The sequence below is a fragment of the Apteryx mantelli genome, chromosome 30 (genome assembly GCF_036417845.1).
Source record: "Apteryx mantelli isolate bAptMan1 chromosome 30, bAptMan1.hap1, whole genome shotgun sequence".
Lineage (NCBI taxonomy): Eukaryota > Metazoa > Chordata > Aves > Apterygiformes > Apterygidae > Apteryx > Apteryx mantelli.
In genome coordinates, this window is record NC_090007.1 from 4,186,628 (window position 1) to 4,206,019 (window position 19,392).

Below are 19,392 nucleotides of genomic sequence, written 5' to 3' on the forward strand. Positions count from 1 at the left end.
TAAAAGTGCTTTGTTCCTGCAGAGCAGATTAAACACTCGCTGGGTGCCGGACTTACGGGTGCACAGACATGTTACCCCAGGTCTGGCCAGCCAGACTCAGGGCAACTGCAGGATACTCCCAGAGGAATTGGGACAGGGTGGGATTTGAAGCTACAGGATGAAGCTACAACCCCATTCAAGCTCAGGCAGGGCACCGTCCCAGGGAGATGCTTTCTCTGTGCTCCACGCTGGTATTTTATGGCAATGCAGCTTTCTGTCCATAAAGCAGCTGCTCCCATGGAGATGTGGGCCCACACCGCCAGATGCAGTGCAGCTCCCTGGAGCCGATCCCTTCCCCAGGATGAGTGCTCAGTCACCCCCCAATGGGATTCTTTTGACACTCAGCAGAGAGGACACATTGAATCACTTGGTTTGGGGAGGACAGAGTGGCTGTGTCTTCTTCCCCCACATTCCAGCAGCTTCAAGAGCAGCAAAAGCAGATCCTTTTCTCTTTCCCCTGCCTGGGCACCTGCTGGCAGCCCGCCTTGCTGTGTCTGGCAGTGCAGGCAGTGAGGTCCTCTGAAATGGGGTACGTTCCAGACGCACAATGGCAAGCCACAGTACTGCAGGTGACGAGGAGTAAGGGGACATCACCAGACACCCATAGCAGAGGGTAGAGATGCAGTCCCAGCACCTGCCTTGAGAACAGGCTGTCTCAGAGGAACATGGGTGCCTGCATCCATGATGCAGAGGGTGAGGAAATCCCAAGATGCTGCAGAGAGAGAAGTTGTGATGACAACCTAGTCTGGAGGCTGAGGCTAGAGACTGGTTTGCAGGGCTGGGAGACAACCGAGGCCAGAAGCAGAAGGGATCATAATGCGTTTAGACATCACACCCTGCTCCACTGCTCTAGTTCCCCTTGCATTTCCCAGGCACTGCAGGGTCTGCCCAACCTTAGGGAGCAGGCACAAGGGCAAGGCATGGCTGGCAAAGTGCATGGGCAGGACCCACATCACCAGCGCTCTGCCGGAGCCGTATGGCACCTCTCTCAGGTGTCCTCAGGGACTGTCACATGCTCCTTGGAAGTTCTGGGGCCGTTTGAGATCTGTCCCTACAGGACATGCCAAGGCCAGGATGGACCAACGCTGCTGCAAAATTCACACCTCCTGGAGATCCGTACTGATTTTATCCAGCAAGCAGCTTCCAAAACCTCATGTGCAGCTAACAGAGCTCCTACCACATATTTTCCCCATCCTTTCTTTCATCTAGCCCTGAGGCTGTCAGGACAGGCTTCCCAAGGGAGAAGAGCACAGCTACTTGGATGGATGTACCAAAGCAGAGCTTGGGCCAGAGGTTAGTTATGACCTTGTTATCAAACGGGAAGAGATGTCCATTGGTGGGACACAGGCTTTCACAGGTAGTGGGAGGCTCAGAGCAAAGATAAGCTGTAGTAGGGCTCTCCCTCCATTGCACTGAAAGGGGCTGCTTAGCCCGAGCTAGAAAATTCACAGATTATATTTGCTGTAAAATCTCAGCCTTGCAGAGTCTTGCTCCGGTAGCAGCCCGAGTCACTGCACACCCGAGAAGGCTGATGGTGTCTAAGAGAAAAACATAGAAAACTGTTGCCACGCACTGCCTATGTGTATCTATGGTTACAGGAGACCGTGTCAGAGCATGTAAGACATTACCAGGGAAATCAGACATGATGGTGTCGATAGAGAATGCAGGAGCTCATCCTCCGTCAGGGCAGCTTTGGATGCTCAGCACAGACCCACACAGCAACTGATGGGGATAAAAATAAACGCCAGCCATTTGGAGAAGAAACCATCCTACACACAGAGTGAGGTGGCCCTGGCAGGGAAACACAAGCACCACACGCCGCAGCAAATGTTTGGCATGTGTTCCTAGGGAAATTTAAGCATGTGCTGAAGAGCTTCTCCTGCCTGGGCAGCAATTGCGTAGTTACAGACCTCGCTGCAATTACAGCTCGTCAGAATGTTTTAATCTAGCATTGCATCCTTTCCAAAAGCAAACATTTTTTGTGAGAAAGAGTTCTTTCAAAATCATACGATATTTTGGTAAATTTTAATAAAGTTGTTTCATTAACTTTTTGCTGCTTTTTCGTTCAAAAATTGTGGCATTTTCTGATGTTATTTTTTTTTCTCTTTTGAAATACATGTAAATCCTATCAAATAGTTCCATTAACCAATTAGAAGTATTGCCGAAGCAGAGTGAAAATGAATGAAAAATATTTTAGAAACAACTCATTTTAAAGCGTACCTGGAAAATATAAGATTTAGATCAAGGACAAAATAGAACCAATGGATTCATTTATTAATCTGTACTGATTTCTCAGAATTTTTTTTGAAAATCTTCAATACAAAAACTGTACCAAAGCATGATGACTTTTAAGCCCAGGAAGATAAATGACTGTAGGGGTAATGCAGATGTGCTGGATCCAGCCTCTCTGTAGGTTCTACTGATCCCTTCCTGCCCTCACCTGTGCTCCATCAGCCTGGGATTTCCTTTTAAGTTTTTCCAAAGGTGTCCGCAAGCTTTTTGTGCCTTGTCGTTGGCAGATACCAGCTGCAGCATGTTCAGCCAAACGCTCTAACTTACTTCAAACAAGGCACACCGTGTCAGGGTGCGTCTGGTTTCGGGCATCAGCCTCCAGCCACTGTAGCATGCATGCGATTTTTGTAAGTGCTGAGCACTTTCCCTCTGAAAGCAAATTGCTGATGGCATCTGCAGCTGCTGCCCAGATCGTAAGTCAGAGCTGACAATTGTAGTGTAGCTATTATTTTAACGATGCTCCGTGTCTTGGTTGTGCTACTGGCTTTCTGCTGATGCCATGCTGGAGTCACAGCAGTGACTCCGCAGTTTGAGAGACTACCTGACTTAACATGTGCACCTTTAAAATCCCCTCCTGCACTGGGAACAGTCTACTTGCATTTTCAGAGCACAGCCAGGTATAAATGAGATACAGCCCTACCTTAAGGTGTTTCCCCTCACTAATGCTTTATTTCAGAAAGATCCTTTCAAAGTAGTATTTCCCCTCCGTGTTTTTTGTCACAGGGAAGGTGTTTTTAAAGCATTTGCTTTAAAGCAGCTGCAGGTTTTTTGGAAATGTGGGGGCATAGTCATATTCAGAAGAATCCACAGGTCTTGGTAACTCATTCCTCCAGTGAGCTTGGATAAACTTACTGCTGTTCTCTGCAGTAGCACCAGGGAGAACTCACAGTTCACAGCTGATCTGATAAAGGAGACGAATCATTCCGGAGTCATTCACTGCAAAAATGAACCTTTCTCAGAGGCTTTGGCAGATGATATGAGCATCTTGAGAGATAGCGCAGAACGACTCTGTTCCCCAGACCTGTACCTTGCCCAGTCAGGCGTGTTCCTGAGATGAAATACACCTCGTTCAAAGAACTTTCACCACTAATGAACTTTTCTTAAACAAGGTTGATACATCAGTCTTGACACAGCACTTTTCTTGTAGCTGTAATTTGGCAATGAATGTTCTGTATGCAAAAGTCTGGAAAGAAACAACCCCGAGCCAGAAAGCCCCGGGGAGGACAATTTGATCTGGCAGTACAGGCTGCATCCTTAATATACACTATCTTGTGGAGGAATAGAGGACCAAAGTATGCCTTGGGAGCCACTGGTGGCATGTTCAAGAGCTATCATGATCATTGCATCTCATCAAAACCTAGCACCAAACTTGGAAATGTTTGAACAAAATCTTCGGTAAGAGTTTGGTCTGCAAATACACTGCCTGAATTCAGACACAACAGGACTGGTTAGAACAGCAGTGCAAAACCCTAAGTGTTTGGAGATAACAAAAGGGGACACGCAGTATGGGAAAGTCTGGGACTGAGACCCATCCCATTTCCCCTCAGACTCTCAGGAACATCCCTGCATGTTCACAATATGACGGTGTTTAACACCAGAAGAGACGAGCAGATCATCTAGTCTGACCTCCCATTCGATGCAGGCCAGGTACCACATCACCGTTCAAGATATCTAATCCAGACCTAAAGATCTCTCTAAAAGGAGACACCCCCATTTCCCCAGGGCTTTGTACCAGAATTTAGCCACCTTCACTATTAAAATTTGAACCTTAGTTGTAGACAATACAATAACAACTTGTATGAATTGCTCCTTTCCTCTTGAATCTGAACTGAGCCTGAGCACAATTTTAAAATCTTAATGAATTCAAACCATAATGAATCCAGAATTGCTCCAGGCCAAAATGAATCTGAATAACACGAAGGACAGCTGAGCTAAGACTGGAACCTGTTGGGTCAGCATTGGTCCCTACTGAAGCCAAACCAGAGACCAGCCAGAGTCCGTGCTCTACCATGTCTGAGGGAAGAACCGAATCCAAACAATGTGATTCAAGGTTAACTCCACCCAGTTCTTACTCTGAGCAGCATCAGTTTCTGAATTATAGCCATGATTTGATGTTAATTCATGGATAAGTGGGTTAACACATTGCCAGCCACTCCTGAGTCTAGGCTGCCCACTAGGCTTCAGTGGGGAAGGGATGCAGGAGGTCTGGGATAAGGTTGATCTAGTTGCTTCTGCAACTGCCCACTGAGAGCAGCAGAGGATGGAATCATTAGGAGAGTCTATACGCAGGGGAGATGAGAGTAAGCAGGAGGCCTCTCAGTTTCCTGGGCAGCGAACCCCAGCAGATAGCCAGGACAGCTGGCACAAGGCCTTCAGTTGGACCCGGCACTGCCCAAGGGCAGCCAGTCCTCCACAATTTGCCCTGGCTCTTGTTCTGCAGAGCCAGTGCCAAGAGTGGAGCGCTCACTGAGGGACAGGCAGCAATCATATGTCTATACACCCACCTTGGCACATTGTGCTTCATAGAGTGCCCACTGCTTTCCAGGAAGGAGACACTTTCTCACCAGACCCTCCCTGTAGGCACAAAGCAGCTTCTGGCCAGAGCAGCCTTGGGCCCTCTGGCCCCATCTCTGTTCTCAAAGGGCTCCAAATAATCCAAGTAGCAGAGAGATCCATGACAAAGCCCATGCACACAGTGGCCCACTTGTAAAAGATCAGGCCCCTGGGCCCTGCTCATCAGCCTATCCCCAGTGGCCACAGAAATGGACAGTGGCCAAGAGCCTTTCCAGGGCTTTCCAGGCAGACAGTGGACGATGGATGACGGAGATTTGGGTGTGCATTTTACTCCAGGACACACACCTCTCAGAGCACACAGCTGGAGGCCAGAGCACTGATCCTCACAGCCAGCACCTGCTATCCAGCTTCACAGCACTTGCAAGACCTTGCACTGTCCTGCACAGTTCTTCCCAGTGCCCGCAGCTGCCTCAGATGGCTTTGGGGGCAGGATACCCTGGGTCTTCTTTTCTGCTTCTCCCATCAACCACGGGACTTGGTGCCAGATGCCACCATAGATAAATCATAACCACACCAACTTCTTCACAGCTGCTCACAGCTGACTTTACAGAGATGCCTTGTGCTGCAAACCGTAGAGGCAGCATGCCTGGAGCAGGCAGCCCAAAAGGGCAGGGCAGGGCAGGCTCTGCTTCAGCCAGGCCCCAGAGCTGGTTTGCTCTCCAGCTTAGGTCGCCCCAGGGTGGGCTATCAGCTCTGAAGAGTTCATGTTCAGTTCAGGGGTTGTCCTCATCTCCTGGGATCTGTCTGCTCTGATCCGGCCTTTCCCGGAGCACTTAGGATGCTAAGGAAGGATTGAGGAGGCTGTTCCTTCCCTGTTGAGGAGGAGACAAGGGACTAAAACAGCAAGATGAGCAGTCAGTACCTGGACATGACACCAGCTGCCCAGGCTTATAACAGCTCCTAGAAACAGAGGGTGCGTGGGGAGCCCAGGCAGGTCCCCATTAAGCAGTGAGGAGCTTGTGTCCTGCTATAGCCAACCCACTTCAGGTCATGCCAGGACCCTCACAGCTGGTGCATTCCTGCACCATGGAGAGGCTGGGTGAGGGAGGAAGGACCATGCCCTTGTCCCTGTGCCATATACTGATGACCCAGGCCAGGTGGAACCCGTGCGGGACCCTGCTGCAGGAGGCAGGCCCTGCCCAGACCATGCCTGTGTGGGATGGACCTGCCTCCTCCCGAGATCCCCCGTGAGAGATACAAATTGCTTTTCCCCAACTAGGACTATTGATTGTGGTCAGGCCAGTGGCTTGGAGCTCACTAATGAATTGTGATTGGAAAGAAGCTCCACTTTGACACGTTTTATTTTATTTATGTCAGGATTTGCCATGCATTAAGGCAGGGGCTCATTAAATTAACAAGGCAGACAGTTTCTGCCAAGGTGGTCTGAGCTAATGGTGCTGGACAGACTTCAGCCAAGAACTGGCAGCAGCTGGGATAGGCGAGAGGTGACCTGCAGAGAGCTCTGGGGTCCCCCTCTCCTCAGCTCCTACCAAATAGCAGGAGGCTCCAAGACAGGCAGGAAGCTTCACCTGGCATGGCCAATGCCTCCCTCAGCCCTAAACCCTGTGGTTGCCTCATTATACTTACAACCCTCTCTCAGTCCCAACTCCCTTTCCCGAGGGATTTCAGCCTCCCAAGGCAGCCCCTTCTTGCTGTAAGGGTGAACGCATGGGATGGCACCAGGCTGGGCTGGTTGTGCTCTGACCAAGCCCTATGCTATGCCCAGCTCAACGCGGAGCTCTCTATTTGTTTTGCCTCTCCTTCACATCCCACTCTGCTGGCAGCCACAGTGCCCTCTGGCCTCCAGACAGTCTCTGGGCCAAGACAGGACTGGAATTTATAATACTGTGAAAGGCGAACAGAACATAGAAAAAAAATCTCTCTCCATCCAGCCTGTTGCCTCCCTGCATTGACTTGGTCTGCTACTGTTTTCACTCGCACTTTCCAGCCCAGCCTTTGCTTTCCACAGAAATCATCAGCACCCCATTCCCTGCATCTGTTCTTTTCTCCAACTCTTTCCCCAGCTTCCTGATGTGTTTCTGGAGCGTAACCCACTTCCTCTTCCCAGAGTCCCCTGGTTTGCCTTCAAGATGTTTTTGGTAGGAAGTCAAAGACCTCCTGCTTGACTAGACAGGGAAGTCATGTCATGCAGTGATATTATATGCAGAACAGAGATGACAGAGCAGTGTATGTACTAGATAGCTCTCAAAGTGATAATTGGAAGCATGCTCCCACACTGTGGACCAGTCTGCACTATTATTATATATGCATATATAGTACATTTAACACCTTGTATGTTAAATGCTCACCTTACTTCTAAGTGCCAGCACCATCTTGACATTAACCACAAACTCAAAAGAGACCATCAGCCATGGATAAAAACAGGCAGCATCTGAAACGAACACAACCACATGGAGATTCAATCTGAAACTTGGCCATAACTCAAACTATCCAAGAACACAGCTGATAAAATTCTTGTTTGAATGCTTTCTATTTATCTCTGGGTGAAAACAAGTACAGTGATGGACAACATGGAGTGTCACAAGAAAGAGTTTCTTTCAAGATTAATTAATTAATATGCAGTTAATAACAAAATCAATCAAAGCCCTAAATTAGGGCATTAAATGGGGTTAGTAGGAGATTAGGTGATGAACAACAAGCTAGTTATTGATGTAGGCTACAGAAAGTAAGAACATCACACTCCTGTAAAACTGTATTTCAACAAGAAGCCAGAAAAAAAGGGGAAAAATTGGCGATTCTCATAATGGACCTGAGATTTGAGTAAAATACTTGTTTTTGGATGACTTATGGAATCCCACCCTCAGGGCAACATTGTAATGCAGATCAGAGATCTCCAAAGTGAAAAAGAAAAAGATGCTAGAAATTGCAGATTTATACATAGAAAGAAAAATGCTGCTGTGTAAAGATGAGAAAGACAGGTTTTGGTGTGGGAAGGAGTACAACGTAGTGACTCAGAGTTACAAAAGCAGAACCTAGAGGAGAACCCGAAGCAATGCTATAAAGGCAAGTGGAAAGACACTGCAGGAGCTGAACTGTGCATCAAGTGGGGAGGCAAACTTGGATCTAAGCCGTGTCTTCTCTTTTACCAGACGAAGTTGATCTGCAATGAGCATGTATAAAGCATATACTTTGGGCTGATATTGTGAACAGATGGTACATATAAAGAAATACATCTGAGGAGAATGTAATGTACCTGCAGAACATATTCTGCAGAGAGGAGTAGCAGCAGCAGGACCTCACAAGATGTATTGGTTGGAATTTGTGGAGAGATGACTATGTTCAGGGACAATTATATTGAATAAAAATGGCATAATTCTTAGAAATTAGACTAATTATTCTGGTTGGGCCTGGTGCTCAAATGAATGGGCTTTCTGAAGTTAATCTGTGAAAACTAGAAAGAAAGAAAATATAGTTGCATGGAACTCTCCCAGCTAAACCTTAAATCATACCCTGGGAATCCAGGTGATTGTGAATTAGATGGGAAGGTAAAATAAAATCTTGAACTGCTTTGGTTTCAGGAAATAAAACAGCTATTCTGAGGCTGAAAACACTCAGTCTACATGAAACAGCCAATACAGAAAAAGGAAAGTGATGGCAAGGAGCAAAACCAACATCACTCATATGCACGGGATGTTAAGAACAGCAAGAAGGGCTTCTTCAAATACATCAGTAACAAAAGGAAGACTAGGGAAAATGTGGACCCGCTAATGAATGGGGCAGGGCCCTGGTGACAGAGGATACAGAGAAGGCAGAGATACTGAATGCCTTCTTTGCTTCAGTCTTTACTGCTAAGACCAGCCCTCAGGAATCCCAGACTCTGGAGACCAGGGAGAAAGTCTGGAGAAAGGAAGACTTTCCCTCAGCGGAGGAGGATCGGGTTAGAAATCATTTAGGCAAATTTGACATCCACAAGTCCATGAGCCCTGATGGGATGCACCCACGAGTGCTGAGAGAGCTGGCAGATGTCATTGCCAGGCCACTTTCAATCATCTTTGAAAGGTCATGGAGATCAGGAGGACTGGAAGAAAGCAAATGTCACTCCAATCTTCAAAAAGGGCAAGAAGGAGGACCCAGGGAACTACAGGCCAGACAGCCTCACCTCCATCCCTGGAGAGGTGATGGAACAGCTCATCCTGGATGCCACCTCTAATCATGTGAAGGATAAGAAGGTGATCAGGAAGTCAGCATGGATTCACAAAGGGGAAATCATGTTTAACCAACCTGATAGCCTTCTGTGATGGGATGACTGGCTGGGCAGATGAGGGGAGAGCAGTGGATGTTGTCTCCCTTGACTTCAGTAAGGCTTTTGACACTATCTCCCAAAACAGTCTCATTACAAGCTGATGAAGTAAGGGCAACAAATGAACAAATAAAATTATGCACTATTTCAGGACTATTGTAATCACATCCCAGATATTGTCTTTCTAGAAAAGGCAACTGCTAAATGGGATCTGACATATAAACTGGCATCTGCTCACTTGGATGTCTGCTGGGGAACCATTACTTTGTTAAAAGTATCAATATTTGGCTAAAGATTACTATATTAAACACATGAATTCATGTTCAGTATCCACAATCCAAACATTGCGCGAATTGTCGTCAAAGCCATGAAAAAGACAGGCTAAAAAAACTGAAGAATCTAGTTTACAGCCCTTTCTAATTGCACAAAATTATGGAGTGAGCACATTAGAAATGGAGGCTCTTGCCTTCTGAAATGTTGTTTAATAGAAGTTTAAAACCAGTTAACCTGCCTGTACCATAGTTGGGGGAGAAGAGACTGAAATGGAAATGCATTGTAAAAATCAGAAATAGCCACAGACAAGCCACTGGATCAAAATAAGCAATGGGAAGAGAAGAAAAATTCAGGGACCAAAAAACTGCTTCAAAGATCTCCATGACAAAGGAACCAGCCCTGACCTGATAAGAACATTTGATGTATCTACTGTCTAACCATTATTTGCATTTCCTTGGAAAAGGGTGGTGAGAGGACACCTGGCCACAAAACCATGTACTGCAATGGGATTCTCAGCATTGATGCACGGCAGCTCAACACTTCTGAACCTCTTCGCAAAGCAGAGCTGGGAGAGCAGAAGCCAGCAGCCAGCTGAACTCCCTGGGAAGCCGTGGTGGCCCAGGAGTGCACATGAACCCAAGCGGAGAGCAGTCAAGCTGTGAGGAGCCCTGTTTGTAGCCTTGCAGTGCAAAAGGCGGGCACTTGCTGTCCAAAGCTGTTCTGCAATACCAGGCTGGGACAGCAGTGGCTCTCAGACCTGCTCGTCCTCAGGGCATTAACGTACAGAGTCTCCCTGTGAACAGCGCTGTTGGGGAGGCTGGAGATTGCTTTGCACACTGCTTGTGCAGGGGAAATGGTTTCATGGGTGGCAAGAGAGCACCCCCTTGGGCTGTGCCCCTCAGGGTCTCCGGCCTGGGCTTGGAGGCCATCCAGCACCCCTGCCCTGCTCTGGAGCAAAGGGTAGTTCAGAGCCAGCCTGACCATCCTGTTCTCACTCAGAGCGGAGGCTGCTCGGCAGGCAGCTGGAAAGGGACATCTGGAAACACAGTATCATCCATCACTGAAATATCTTCCTGCAGCAGAGAAACACCCTGGCTGAACGGCCTCATTAACATGTAAATGAGCTGCTCCTAAGCACAGCTGGGGCTTCCCCCCTCCAGCAGGTCACAACCACTCATTTACTTGTAACTACCACAGCAATCCAAGGCGCTTGGTCTCCTATTCCTTACTCCATCCTGAGCCACCCTTTGAGCTGGAACTTTCACAGACTTCAGAGGCTGCAGCAGCACTAAGCGTAGTGTGGGCTGACCACAGAGCATGGTGTGGATGGACTGCAGATAGTGGTATGAGATGACCTGCCTTCAGTTTCTCCTCATATATCTGGCACACCTTGAGAGCTTTCTAGCACTTCCCATGGACCACCTCACCCCTACTGCTGTCACTACTGTAAGGGGGAGACCAAGGCATCCAGGGTGACATGGTGGCCATCCTGAAAGCCATGGCAAGACTGTAGAGGGAAGTCAAGAACCCCAGCTCATAGTCTCCAGCCATGACCACAAAACCAGAGTACAAACAGTCTGGTCCTCTGGAGCAGTGGCTGGGGGAGGGGGAAGAGGAGAGGAGGGAGAAGTTGTTGGGATTTGTGGGTAGGAAACATGCTGCAGGCTCAGCTTGGCAGCCCTGTGGAGCCAAGGATACCTGCAGCTTGGGCACAGTGGGCATCTTGGAAGGCAGGGATGCAGCTCCAGTGGGCTCTGTTCATGGGCTTCCCCACCGCAGCAATGCATGGGGCTGTGGCCTGGTGCTCTCAGCACGGTGTTAGGTTCCCTGATGGCTGGCATTGCTGGGCTAGCTGAGAATGGAGCCTGGGATGCTGGACATCCTGGGTCATTCCCTGCCATTTGCCCCTCACCTTCCTCAACAGAACAGGGGTCTGTACAAGCACAGGAGAAACACAACTGCTCATCAGGATGATCTGATGCAGATCCAGTCTCTCCTGCTGCCAAGAAAACCAAGAGCCATAAGCCTAAGGACACCATGGCTCAAGAAGATGCCTAAGAGTAAGAGCAAAGAAATCTGTCTACTTCTCCCCCTCCTGCTCTTTCAGTCCCTGACAGGTCCTGCCATGTCCCCCAGAGCACCCACCTGATGGGATACTTCACCTCCAATGTTCATCCTTGTGGAGTCACCAGGCAGCACCATAACCAGGAGGAATGGAGCCCCCCTCCCCATCCCTTGCCTGTCCATCCCCCATTTCCCTTTCAGGGAGTGGGTGTACCTTCGTAAGTAAATGCCTTGGGGTCCTTGGCTGGGAGGTGCCTGAGGATAGGGAGTTGTAGTAGGAGCGATCTGTTCTTGCAGACTGGAGCCACGTTTGATAAGAACTTCTTCCCTAGTTGAGAAACCCATCTTATCAGTCAAGGCTGCAGTTTATTCTACAATAAGCCCCCTTACAGTCCACCTCTGTGCCTCAAAATGACAAAAGAAAACTCCATGCAATTCAATTTCCCTAAATAAAAGGATATAAAACTGTACAACCTGCCCAAGCTCCTCCTGGAGCTGTTCCTTCAAGGACAGTTGTCTTAGAAATACACACAAGCCCATGTCTAATTTTAACCTCTTCATTCCTTGTGTCTGGAGTAAAGTATGCTCCTGTATAGACATGAAAAGGCTGAATTTTTTGTGAAGAGCCCTGGCAAGAACATAAAGTGAAGGGAGGGAGAGTTACTGTGCATTTGAACTGTCAGATTTAGGCAGCAGTCAGATCCAGGCAGCTGTGGGTGGGTGTCACAGTGTGACTGTGAACTCGTCTCATCCAGCATAAGCCAGCAAGACAGGAGCAATCAGATCCTATCAGAAAAGTTGTCTGTATCCCCTCCACAGGGGAGAGGCAGCCAGGCCCAGGAGGAGGGAGAGGAGCTGTCTGTTGCCACTGATCCCACATATACCCAACATGCTGCAGGGAAACACAGTTCTTCTAGATAGGGCGATGCAACTCGTTCCCTGCCCTTACTCAGGGAAAGGAGACACTAACTGGCTGGGGGAAGAGAGGGAGCCCACACTGTCCTCCCATGCAGCCCAGCCTCAATGATCAGAGAAGCCTTCAGCCCCTGCACGGGAAGATTGCAGTGGCTCTGTCTGTCCAGCTCTGCTGGTCCATAGCTCACCCTCACCATTGCAGGATCCTTCCTAGCACCGCAGTTATCTGATAGTCCAGGAATGAGAGGGAACGTCCCTCTCATTGCAGAGAGACATCACGGGCACCTAAGCCGCTGGCTGCTATGCTTCCAGGGCCCCCTCACCACTGGCTCCCCATCCCTCATCCCCCTGTTCCCTTCACTCCTCCTGCTAGAGCAGAACATCAGCACATTTGCTCTAAGTGTGTCTGCTTTGGTCTTTAAGAAAGCTGAATTTAGTCAAATTGGTGCTAACATTTCCAAACAACATTGAATAAAAACCATGCAACTTCTCTCCCTCTGTTTCATCTGCAAAACAGATTTTTTTGTGGCATTCTGAATATCTGTGTAGGCATACACACACACACAAAACGTGGGCTGAAGATGTTTCAAAAACCATGTCTGACTGTAAGAACTCAAGACACGCTAGTCACTGGTACAATGATTTTGCAAGATTATGTTATTTTTAAATATACAGTGACTGGCGCAACAGATGTCTTGCACCTTAGCTCAATATACTATTAATTATATACTATTAATTATTATATCATGAATATCATTATGATATATATGAATGCCATATATGGTATACATGATTATCATTATAGTATCCTTATTATTAATAATATAATAGTGATAAGAATAATAAAGGATTTCAGGAGCATTTGTAAATTTGAAACATCAAAAAGTTTTCATGAGGGGTAGGATTAGGAGTATGTTCCTCTAATTATTCATCCTGCAGGAATAAGGCAGTGGCCAGCACCTCTGTAGAGCTGACAGTGAGTGCGTATATGCATCTGGGTTAGAGCGTGGCACCTGTTTGCAGAGTCCCTAAGCCATCAAGTCCATGGGAAAGTCTCTGCCCTGCCTGTGAAGCCATCCCAAGGAGGACGAGACCTGAGGCTGGGGGAGTTAGGACACCCCCACGCCAGCCCAAACTGTCCCACATCAGGGCCTGAAGCCATTTGCCACCCTTGCTTGTGGTACAGGAGTCTCAGTTTATCAGAAAACTGGGGCTACACCATGGAGGGAGTCTTTGGGTCCTGGGAGCACCCCCCACACTCCTGGGGCCATAAGAGGAAAACTGAAGCACTAGGACACGAACGCTACTGCTGCTGGAGGGAGGCTGTGCCTCAAGCTATGCTGCAAAGCAGCAAACTCAGGAAGAGAGTTCACTTTTATTTATAAAAACAGGCCATGTTATTAATAACACGTAATGACTATATTGCTATATGAGGCACTGTAAATATACACATCGCATTACAGAGCAAGGCAAATTTCCTGCTGCAAATTGCTTGCAATTTGCAATTGACTGTGTCTATAATCATAGTGACTGCATGATTCTAGCTTTCAGCACTGGGAGTCTGGCAGGATAATGAGTAGCTCTGCTAATTGAAGCTCTGTTAACTAGAGTTTCTTGTAGGGGAGAACTGCCCTCCAAGCCAACTCTTCCTCCTCAGTGACAAGAGAGCTGATCTTTCACTGATCAGCCCCATTCTGGCCCGAGGCCACAAAAACTTTTGCCTCGGGCCTTTTTGTGGACATATTGTATTTGTTTCCTATGCCTCGCATCCCAGTTCATGCACAATCCAGATTCCCCTGGCTCATTAAAGAATGGCATTGCTTTGGGCTGGGCCTCATCTACCTTCCACTGCTCCATTGCAGCAGATTTTTAGAGAAAACTCTGTTTGCACAAGCACATCACAGAAACCCTCCATGTCCTGGCCATGCTCCATGCATTGGGTGTCTGACTGCGATAGGCATCCAGCAGCTGCTGCTGGTCAGACAGAAAGCCAGCCAAAAGCTCACTGAAGATCTTGTACTGCTCAAAGAGCCATTAGAGATGGATGTGGTCACACCGTCATAAGCTTGAGATGGAGGATGGATTTTCAAAGGCATCAGACTACATAAGGGTGCAGGTGGCTGGTGGGGAGATTCCCTACTTGCATCACTGGGCAACTGAACAAGCAAACTGGCCCATAACCCAAAGTGCCTCCTCTTTGGTGCTGTAGGGCCATGCCACATCTAACATTTGCACTCTACTAATGCTACCCAAGAACATACAACACCCAGGCGCCTGTATGACAGCCCCTGGTTCCTTCCTGCAAAGGACCAGCACCGAGAAGTAAGAGCTTGTGGCTTTTCTGCATGTCTCATCCTGATCTGTCAGCAGTAGTCCCCAAACTAACCACAGGTCAGAAAGTAATACAGAAAAAGCTTCCAAATGCCGTAGCGTGTCACATGGGTGAAGCCAGGGCAGAACTAGAGCCTGAGCTGGGGTGTACATGCAGGGAAACCCCTCTGGTGCACTGCACCAGGTGACAGCAGAAGCTTTGGCCAGGCAGGAGATGCCAGAGGGACCTGTACTGGGAGGGATGTGCCACATGATGCAGACAGTAAACTAGGTCCTGAGAACTTTCAGGGAGGGAAGAGCTCAACAATCACAGAGGACAACAGCAAGACAGGAATAAATACAAGGAAGAGGGGGAGAGAGAGTGGAGAGAGGGAGAGAGAGAGAGAGAGAGAGTGGAGAGAGGGAGAGAGAGAGAGAGAGAGAGTGGAGAGAGGGAGAGAGAGAGAGAGAGAGTGGAGAGAGGGAGAGAGAGAGAGAGAGAGTGGAGAGAGGGAGAGAGAGAGAGAGAGAGTGGAGAGAGGGAGAGAGAGAGAGAGAGAGAGAGTGGAGAGAGGGAGAGAGAGAGAGAGAGAGTGGAGAGAGGGAGAGAGAGAGAGAGAGTGGAGAGAGGGAGAGAGAGAGAGAGAGTGGAGAGAGGGAGAGAGAGAGAGTGGAGAGAGGGAGAGAGAGAGAGTGGAGAGAGGGAGAGAGAGAGAGTGGAGAGAGGGAGAGAGAGAGAGTGGAGAGAGGGAGAGAGAGAGAGTGGAGAGAGGGAGAGAGAGAGAGTGGAGAGAGGGAGAGAGAGAGAGTGGAGAGAGGGAGAGAGAGAGAGTGGAGAGAGGGAGAGAGAGAGAGTGGAGAGAGCGAGGCAATAGTGGGCACAAGGGGAGCAAGGTAGTGGCAGGCTGGTGCTTTGACTGGCCCTCAGGATGCGTGGACTCATTCCCCAGCCACCCACCCAAGTCCAACGAGCCTGTGACAAGAAGCACTGAGGAGGAAAAATGCTCCTTAGTCATTCCCTTGGCTCCTGTGGCTGAAATATATCTCAGGGAGGTGGCACTGACAGCTAGAAGAACACTGCTGTTCTGCAGGTTTGTCTTATCTTATACTTAATTTCCAACTCTTGCTTTGCCAGGCTGATGTGCCCATGTGGCCAGAGCAAGGGACATGCAGAAAACTCAAGAGCCTTCCCCTCCACAGGCTGTTGGGACTCAAAGAAGAGGGGAGATGTCACCAATCCATCTCCAATCATCATTCTGAGGACAGGAGATGGATAAGGGCAGAGTCTCCCTGGTAGGCACTGAGACGTGCCCCCATCTTGAGCAGGAGGAGGGCAGGCTGCTCAGGACCACCCAGCCTTCACTGCTCCCATGTCTTCACAGGACACGGCAAGTTCAAAACCCATACTCCCCACACAGGCTTTGGCCTCTTTTCCAGGGGAGGTAGCAGGTCTCTCCTTCCTTTTCAGCTGGCACCCAAACTTCTGTAAGGTGCATTGGCAGCAGTGTCAATGCTCCCCAGCCCATTCAAGGTGGTAACAGCCCTCAGCAATGAGCATGTGTGTCACATTTGCTACCTTCTGCCTACCACTGCTCTGGCTGTGTTTAATTCCTCATTGACTCTCATTCTGTCCTCTGGTCTCACACTGACAGCCTCAGGCATCTCCCACAAGCAGGAATGATAGCCACTCCGGGCTTGTGCAAGTGGGAAGTACCCAGATTTCCTTTGCTGGCTGTCCCTAACTCTCTGACCGTCCCTCCGCTTCCTCTTTGTCTCCTTCAGACCCCAGCAGGGTGCCTGGCTAGTTGGGGTCCTGCTGGAGAAACAGCACAGCTAGTAGTGGTGGAGTGTTAGCTAAGCAAGGATTTACCTCAGACAAGTCCTTTGTGCCATGGATTCGTCAGGTATATTGCTTTCCCACCAGTGACTCTGCAGCTCAGCTTCCCTTGTTTGCCCAGTTCTCCACCAGCAGCCGTCCTGGCAAACTCCTCTGGCGGTCTTCGTGTCCTCCTCAGGGGTCCTGGACCCAGGACAGAGCAGGGTTCATGGCGCTGGGCTAGTTCCATGCAGTCCTGGTGCAGTCTGCAGCTGTAACTGCTGGCAAAGCAGTGAGTCACTATTCCCATGGCAACTCCACTTATCTTGAACACATCCTGGAGATGTGAGCCACCATCAGGGCTCGGTGCCCCTGAACGCCAAGTGCCCTGTAAGCCAGGCCAAGGCCCCCTCCTCCCAGTACTGCTGGGATGCCTCTAGCAACCAGAAGGGACTGGCCAAACAGGGGGAAGCGCAGGCTGGCCCCACAAAGCCCCACAGCACCAGAGGATAGGGTTCCCCATGGGTCCGGTGAGAGCAGACAGAGGAGGACAGGGGGCTGCCAGTTTCACTCCTCCACAGGGAGAAATGCGGGAAAATCCTGGCAGAGCTGCTTTTATCTCTCCTATCACATAGTTGCCTCCTCTTAGGAAAGCCTGAAGAACAGTATAAGACAGACTGGAGCAAAGCATAGCAAAGGGCTAAGAAGAAGATGGAGGGCTAGGAGCACTCCCGCCAGCTGCGTCCCACACAGGTGCCTTGGTAACAGTTTTGCAAAGACAGAATGATGTTTGGAAAGCGCTTTCCACCTGCAGGGCAGGTCACAAGCAGATCATTTTTCACTATGATATAGGCACAGGCCTGCACTTAAGCCAGCAATTCCCATCACGCCAGGCTAACAGCAACGCAGATGCACTGCCAGCAGAGCAGCCTTTCAAGGGAGTCACCAGAGACCCTTTAGAGCTCAGCCACTGTGCAGGGTCTGAGGCTGGCAGGTTTCTGTGGCTCCAGAAACACCTTGTCCTTGAGAGCAATGCAGAGACAACTCCTCCTGAAATGCTCCTGGGCATCCCCAGGCCTTCTACTGCTCAGCACAAGGGCACAGTGCTGGGCCCTGGTGGGGATATACCTCCTCTAGCAAACTGAGCCAGGACTTGAAAGGGGAGCTGTAGTGAAGGGTTTACCCCAGGGCAGCTGCAGGGGTCCTGGGGAGCCAGACTGGAGATGGAAAGGGGCTGCCTGGAAAGTTAACATGGAGTTGGGTGCCTGGGGTCTCACAGCTCTCTTCTCCTTGGCTCACCCGCTTTCCTGTCCAGCAGGACCCCTTTTCTCTCCCATTTGACACCCCCAATGCCCAAGAGCCTGTCAAGCAAGTTAGCATACCCCTGTTGCCTCCCCGCATCCTTGAACAGCCTCCTACTGCAATAACCTCCGTCTGAGACTGCTCAAGGATAAATCTGGCCACCGCACTGTCTCCAGTGGAGCAGAGGCCAAAATACTTGTCATGCGTGTGTCTCTGTCGGACAAGACTCAGTGGCGAGTTAGTGCTATTTAATTACCAGGGAGATGTAGTGAAAGGCCAGGCTTGGCAAAGCGAAGACTATTCGTCTTGCCAATGGTGTCTGGGCAGCTGGGTGTCTGGTGGCTCTTGCATCCTTCACAGAGTAGGAAAGCAGGGAATGCTCAAGGACGTAAACAGCTACTCAGGACTTCCAAGAGGGGGTCTGTACTTTCAATTACCTCCATGTGAGGACCGAATGACTGCCTGGCCACAAGCCCTCACCAGGCAGGGAGGGTGGACAGAGCAGAGGGATATGGACAGCAAGCTGGGAGTGCTGGAGACGTGTGCACATAGGTGAGGGACATGTGCTAATAGATGCAGGCAGTGAGAAGGGCCCCTCCTTCACCCATCCTTGTGCCCAGGTGGCTGGGCAGAGGCACTGGACTGACAGGCAGGAGGAGCCAAGGGGTGAGTGCAGGGAGCCACAGGTGATGGGGGAATGAGGGTGTTACCAAGGGATGTCCAAGCAGCTAAACACAGCTCCCACAAAGCTGTGATGTGGGAAGCCCTCTATCCATCTACCAAGAGACCCTTCCACTGTGTCCTTCACTGCGGCCTCTGCTCCGCCTTCTCTTGCAGCTGGATACAACCCCACACAGGTCTGTGCCCTGCTTTCCTATTTCCCTCAACCTGTTACACCATCACCCTTCCCACCTGCCAGCATTGAAGCAGACAGGCCTGAACCTTTCTTTTGCAGAGACAACCCCAAATAGATGCGATGAAGGGAATTCACAACACATGAAAGCCACTTCTTGTCTTCACTTCTTGCATGGTGCCCTGACCTATCCCTTTTGTCCCCACCAGGAGCATGCTCCCACCAAAGGGACAGTTGTCAGCAATGATAAAGTCAAAGGCATCACTGGCAGAGCTCCCTGCCCTTGCCAAAAGGCCAAGGCTGGCACAGTGTATATACATGTATCCAGGGGATGATAGACCTCACTGCCTCCCTGCCCTGTTTACATGGGCACAGGGAGCACCAGGGCCTGGTGTCTCATCACAGCACTGCCACAACATTGGCCCCAAAACACTACCTCAAAATGGTTGTTTTGCTGCAGAAAATGTTTGTCACAGGGAGGAAATACAAAGACAGGATATGAAGAGGGAAGGGGAGGGTTCCCATATCACAGGCTGCCCCCATAAAGCGACAGTCTGGTCCCTGCACAGCAGCTGAGGAGTATTGCTTGCATTATCAGAGGAAAGCAAGACCTGGGGATAAATGGGCACCCACCTGGGGCATCACTGGAGATTCCTGGGCAACTCCAGGTGAACAGGAGGCAGGTCCTGTTTG